The sequence below is a fragment of the Strongylocentrotus purpuratus genome, unplaced genomic scaffold (genome assembly GCF_000002235.5).
Source record: "Strongylocentrotus purpuratus isolate Spur 01 unplaced genomic scaffold, Spur_5.0 spur5_scaffold_10, whole genome shotgun sequence".
Taxonomy (NCBI): domain Eukaryota; kingdom Metazoa; phylum Echinodermata; class Echinoidea; order Camarodonta; family Strongylocentrotidae; genus Strongylocentrotus; species Strongylocentrotus purpuratus.
Window position 1 is genome coordinate 23,374,433 of NW_022145595.1, and position 7,237 is coordinate 23,381,669.

Here is a 7,237-nt window from a genome sequence, read left to right on the forward strand (position 1 = left end):
CTCGAAGTTTAGAGGGCTGCAATTTCCATTTATTATACTCTTGATGGCCATCTTGTTTTGAACATCAGGGGAATAATAATAATAACGATGATAATACTAATAAGGATAATGATATATGGTATAATATTACGGCAAAAGCAATAACAACAACACCAATAATAATATGATGATAATAATCCTGATATATAAGACTGATAATGAAAATAAACATGTCAACATTATTTTAGCATGTGCATGGGTTTGTGCGAAGGAGAGAAAAGATCATGGAAGGAGAGAAAAGATCATGGAAGGGAATATAATTGATTTGATGAGATCCAATTTCGAAATAAGGAAGAGGGTTGATCATTCAATTACTATTTGAAAAATGTGCATTCGAGGTAGCTGATTGTTGCATTCATTTAAAACACAAAGGTAATTTTTATCTATATATCACCTCTCTTGAAAACTACATGTATATCTGGAAATGGAGTAGGTGTGTAAAAGAATAAAAATTCTCTTTCTAAAATGTACATTGTTTTAAAAATTCCACCATTAATCTTTAACAGACCTTATGAAATAACAATCACGCATATTTACCACTCTTGTTTTACTGTTCGTCCCGTCGTGGAACGAAATCTTTAGATCTTTTGCTGTTGACTCAATATAAAACCTGAATGTCTTCGGGACTTGGCAGTATGGTACAGAAGAACTCTTCTCCTTCCTAGTTATATCCTAGAATTGGGCAAATAAAAATCAAATCTAGATATTGCAAAATGAATAGATTTCATGCAGATGATTAATGTCAACTATTGTATGCCTTAAAAAAAGCCTCACAAATAACCTTCATTTACACATAACATATTAACAAAGCATAGCATATTTACAATATTGATATTTGTCAACAATAAAGACATATACACAGCATAATTTTGTATGGCATTTACACTAAATAGATTCGAAATTACATTACAAAATGGAACTTAATAAAAGGCATATATAGCTTGTTGAATTTAAATTCCTCAAAATAATTTTGACACAGTGTCATTCATACGAAGGTAGAAGTATAATAATTAAAAAGCAAAGTATACAGACAAAATCAATGAAATAATGTGGATGATGGATGTAAGATAGAAGAGGAATAGAAAAGAAATGGTAACAAATGGGGGTCAGAAGAAGAATGAGAAGAGAGAAAAGGAAGATTTTTTTAGGGTGTTCAAGGTCGGAGTCACAGTCGGGAAAAATAGTATAGTTGAGCTTTTCGTCTACCATCCATAAGGTCTCATAATCATTTGATGATTATTGTTATTCATGATTAAAGTATTTGACCAAGTGGATAGTAGACGGCTGGATGTAGACCATATCATATTGGAATACACTGATTGGGTAGTAGACGAACTAGTATTCACCATTACAAGCATCACAGTAAAATAATGTACAAGATTATTCACAAATGGCACTGTATATATACATACCCGGTGGATGCCATAATCCAACATACATATGTTACACCCCCCTCCTATTTTTTTTAAAATTTACTACTGCAATGTGTATTGTTCCATAAAGTAACGTATTTGGCTTATATTCTGATAACGTAATTGTTGTTGTTGTTGTTTTAGTTTAATTGGCATGTATCATTCATTTATGAATATTAACTGTGTGTGTGTGTGTATTGGGTTTTTACAGACGTGTATCAATCAGATATGATTATTTACGTCTGGGACCGACCTTTAAACGTCACCATCCGAAAGACGTGACTCAGTTTCGAACCTGCGTCCTCGGCTGAATCAGTTTGTAACTTCCACTTTTTAGCTGGATTACAGGCGCACGCCACAACGCCTAGTTCGCTGCATCTTTACAGACCAGAAAACCTCAATTCATCATGGCTCCAACAGCTCAAGTTGCTAAGAAAGGCTCCAAGAAGGCATTTTTTACCTGAGTAGTCTCTACTCCAGACTTCGTTGTCTTCTTTCATTAGGTATTTCAAGAAAAAGATAACATTTATCGATTTCCTCGCCTCATCTTAATTATGTGCTGATAATAAATCCTAAGCAAACATTACTCAGTAAATTCTCAGGTGTTACTATAGGCATTTTTTATAACTTGAATAGCCCGAGGGGTCACCTGTTAATAATTTGATTATTAAATGGTGTCCACTAAAGATGGATATAGAATATATGATATAAATACCTCTGTGTAGTTCCTATAAGGGTGAAGTATGTACACACGTACAGTTGGTTTCTCTGCACGAGTCATGGCGAGAGGCTGAAAGACTGCACATCTCAGCTGGAGCCTTTGAATATCGGTGGATGATAGAGCCCAGACTTGAAGATGACGTGTGCGAAACTCGATCTTATCTGTTAAGAATTGTGACGTGCGCGGAGTCAGGTTCTCACGACCGAACGTGCCTTTGAATTGAGAAAAATGAAAATAACGAAAATATTGTTCTACTATCTTACTTCCGTTGACATAGCATTAAATAATATTGACTATTAGTAGACTTGGGGATTGATTACGACTGAGGTCATGTTCTGATATTTGATTCAATTGTTGTTTAGCGAGTTGATTTAAATGACACAATGGTATTCTTTGTTTATAATTAAGAAATCATTCAATAATAACTCTCATCAATTTATCATCCTCAAATAGGATCCTGTGACTAGAAGAATGTTGCATATGTTATTCACCTCATTTGTCAAATTGCTTCACATTTCAAGTGATGATGTGTTTTTAACAGAACAAGAACAAAATTATGTACCTGGTCCTGTCTTTGTGTACAAGATAACAGAAGGGTCGTCTTTACGTTCATGGTGATTGGTACAGTGTGGTAGTACCACCGTGGCAGGTTTTAGCAGTTCTTGTGTCAGAGAACCCTCTACGACTGGAGTAATGACTACCTCACCCTCCCGTAGGGGAAGCTTAGGAGTATCATGAGTAAGGACGCGTAGAGTTACAACTGATCTCATCCCTCTTGGTATAGCTCCTTCGGGGATAGATACGACAATGCCAAATTCATCGATGGTCAGTTCTCCACCATTGTGATCAATTATTCCATGTGAGTTGAAAGGCATGTAGCTTGGTTGGCATTCCATGGCTTAGGAGGATAAGAAGGAAACAAGTCACCGATTATCCCCATATGAAACATGAAAACAAATATCAAGTTGTGCCAATTTGTGTTCATAGCTATTCAAAAAGCAGTCCCTATTTAGTGTTTTTACTGTAAAGCGATTGGGAAACAAGCGTGTAATAAGGAAAGTTTGATGGGGGGTTGAATGCATTTTAAACAAATCACCTTGGGTCAGGGTTTGATTCGAGTAAACAAAGAAGAAATCCCAAACGTTCCAAATTTATTTTCTTTGAACTCTGCTGTCTCTAATATATAATAGTTACTGTTTTGAAAAATATAAAATTATTAGCAAAACATCCGAGATGTTTCTCCACAATACAAACAAGTTATTTAGTGGCATAACGTGACTCTAAGGTCTGAAAATATACCTGGAAAAACGGATTATTTCCTTTCAATTTCGTGTTTACTCATCCAGCAACACGGTTCATGTTTATCTTATCTTAAAAAGAAGTTAAAAGTGCAAAAGCTCCTGTCGAATTAATGAATTTTCTCAATAGGGGCATGTTGGTTTCTTCTAAAGTAAGGCAATCGTAAGTAAACATGATGAATCTATCAAACTCTTTTTTTTTTTTACCTCACTGATCAAGTAAGCCTACGTACACCAGTCAATTCAATGTGAAACACAGTGGAGATGTGAAATGGCATTACCTTCTGCTATCTTGACCGCTGCATCGGTGAAACGAAAAGCCTGAGCAACTTCCAGAAGCCTCTCCCTAGTCCCACCTTGGTGTACCCACTCTTTAAGCATCTTCAGAGCACTACGGCCAATCATGTCAGGCGGGAAGGTCGACAATTGCAATGTGCTCATGATCTGCAAGACGCTAGACGGTTTAACACCCAGGCGATGACACAAGTTAAATAGGTCTGTCTTGGATCCAATGGCTTTTGAGATTTTTTCACTGCCTGAGGACACTGAAAAACAATGAAAATGTCAACGTGAAGGAAAAATTATCCAGGTTAATACGCATAGCATAATGATGGTGATAAATAGGTACATTAACGGCGTCTAAAAATGAAATAAACTGTAAAACAAAGATGAATGTAGGGATAAGTAAAGAAAACAAAATAATATCAATGATTTGTACATACATGTTAATCCAATTTTTACCTACTCACATTTTTCTGTATATCCTTCTTTAACGTAAACAAATGAAATCAATGGAATGTGAAAAAGAACTGAAATGCAAGTTTGAACTTAAAACATTTCTTTTAAAGGGTTCAAATTATATTTCCTTATCAACACGATTACGATTGAACTCAGCATTGTGACTCCAACGAACCTGTTTCGTCACCCAGGATGTTGAACTCCGAGAGAAGCTTAGCAAACTTATCTTCTTTTTCAACCTCTTTCAAATCATTCAACCAACTGTCTACGAGCTGTCGTGCGATCTTATGGAGTACTGACGAACTGGGTAGATCGATGAATCCAACAATGAGGTCAGCATTTAGACGAAGGGCTGTCCCAAGTTTACATACTGATGACAGACTTTTCACTAGTCCAGCTACACTGCAAAGCTCTTTTGGATCTGGTGTACCCCCACATTGGTCAAGGACATCATTAGTTTCACCTCGCTCTAAATCAAAATCAAACGATGCAAAATCATCTAAGAATTGGATTAATTTTCGTATCTAAGAATTGATATTTGACATAGATGTTGTTTTCTTCATATTTATCATACCCAATGGAATTGTCTTATACAAAAGTTAATGCTTATAATGCTATCCTTGTCCCAATCATATGATGTTATTATTTTGTTATCTACCTGTATCTGATGTTGTAATGGTATCCATATCTTCAGGCTCTATAGGCTCGCTTGGTTTGGCTCGTTTCTCAGGAGTCGCCGAAGAGGTCATACTCAAGCTTCCGTCTGAGAGAAAAATATATAAATATTAAACAGCATGTGTCTCATGGCTGCTGAGGATTTAGTTTTAACTATTTTGTGTACTACAAAAGATTAGTCCTATATCCTATATATTAGTGAGAGTAGATCATGCTCCGCCTTATCTCGTCTTATCTTGTGAGACAAGTTTTTGACACATCAAAATGACTGGTATGAATGACATTATCAGCCCTAATGGAAAGCCTTATCTTTCTAACTATTTTAAATATAAGCATATAAGGAGCTCTTATAGCGCAGTACAATATATACTTATTGTTGGATAGTTTCTGCGCTCCATAAATGTATTATTATTTATACCATAGACAAAGTGCAGTTAAGATTCTGTTCGTTTCTACATTTTTATTAGAATAAACAATTATATAATACACAATACAAACAAGTCATATAGCTATTATTTATTAACAATGAAGAAGACCGATTGCCTGTATTCTTAGCCGTAGATGCCCAGGAGACAGACTCCCAAATGCACTTCAACGTCTCAGTCGCTTTAGAATCTGATATTTGAGATGCCTTCCACGTGCAGAGCATTTGAACGTTAGCATCTTTGCGATTATGCAATGCCTTGTGTTTGATGTTTTCAAGCTTATTCCGACTGAATCCAAGCTTTGTGCCAATCTCCATGAAGTCCGTCCACTTGATTTGTCGAGCCACTTTAAGCAAGTCTTGGTCAGAAATGTCACTAAATATATTGAGAATAAGTGATGCTTAGAGACCTAGCAGATTTTAAAAAATGGGGGAGGGGGGGGGGGGGACTTGGTTAGTGAACTACTTTTCGACAGAATTTGTCATCCATACAATTTATGCTTTAACATTACGTTTCCTCACGATTTATCCAATCCTTTATATTTGTATCCCATTAATTTCCCTTTTTATCCCCCCCCCCAAAAAAAAATTCCCCATGCCTTTGCTCAGGTTATATGACTTGTATCATATTGCGTGCATGACATTTCACAAAATCTTTTATGAAATTTCAAGAATTAATACTATTTTCTGAATATTGTTTATTCATAATCATGATTTTTATGTAAATAGTTTTTTTAAATTCAAATTTGTCATGATTTAACTGAAAAATTTACTTTATATTTAAAGTGCATCCACGCAAAAACATATTACTTTCGATTAATGCTGGTGTAACGAAATAAGATTTTAGGAGGGAATTGGAAATTTACATTATCAATATAAAGAAAACAATTGGTGGATAGGTTGAGGCAATGGCGTCACAGACTCATAAGTGAGTTGCAAATTTCTCTGATTTCCAAAGCAAAATTCATAACTTTTTTTATTAGTTATCCGATTTTGCTCAAACTTGTTATGATTGGTGTTTGCCTGATTGTATTGCTTCTATTGAAAGTACGTTATTATAGAGGACTTGCCCTTTAATAATCTCTCTGAATGATAACCTGACTTTTGGTCCTGCGACATTTGGTCTGCATTTATTTCGTGAACAAAATTAAAAAACACCCACGGCTAAAATTTTGAGTAAGGGTTGAAGTAAGGTATCAGGTTTGATTTACAGTACAGGTTAATGACCCAAAACAATTCTTACCGAGTTGAAGTAATGTCTGAAGTACGGTGGGCCAATATAAAGGACGTCATTGTTGCATCAAAAAAGAAATTAAATATAGATAAATTAGTTTCCTCTGTATAATCACAAATGATTCAATAAAAATCTCTTTAATATGTATTTGAAAATATTGCTTCAATTTTGTTCTTCTCACAATGTCTTCCTTCCATAATTGGCCAATTCATTTTAAAAAAATGAATATTCGCGTTGAATGGTTCATGCTACTAATATCATCATAATTATCGTTATTATAATTTAATAGTATAACTTAATCAAAAGATTAGCACAGATATATATACACAGCTTAAAGCGCTATATATTTTGAGTCATCAGGCATTATGTCCGGTATGCTCAAGAGAATCTGCTGACAAATCTAAATGAGTAATAGTAAAACCTGTCATGTTCGTCTTTTCTGCCTCTGTTTCTGCAGACTTCAGGATTGAAAGAAGCACTTCCTTCACGTTTTGATTTGGTAGTTGTTTCTGTTTCCATGTTATCAACATTTCCCAGATTGCCTCTTGTCTGTCTTTGTGCCTCTTATACTCCATTGCATCCAGCTGTTGTATTGGGAAACCAAGTGCAACTCCCAAGTCATAATAGTCGTCTATCGAAAGCTTTTCAGCGATTTTGTGGACGTCTACATCAGGGAGATCATTTCGGGAAGTTCTT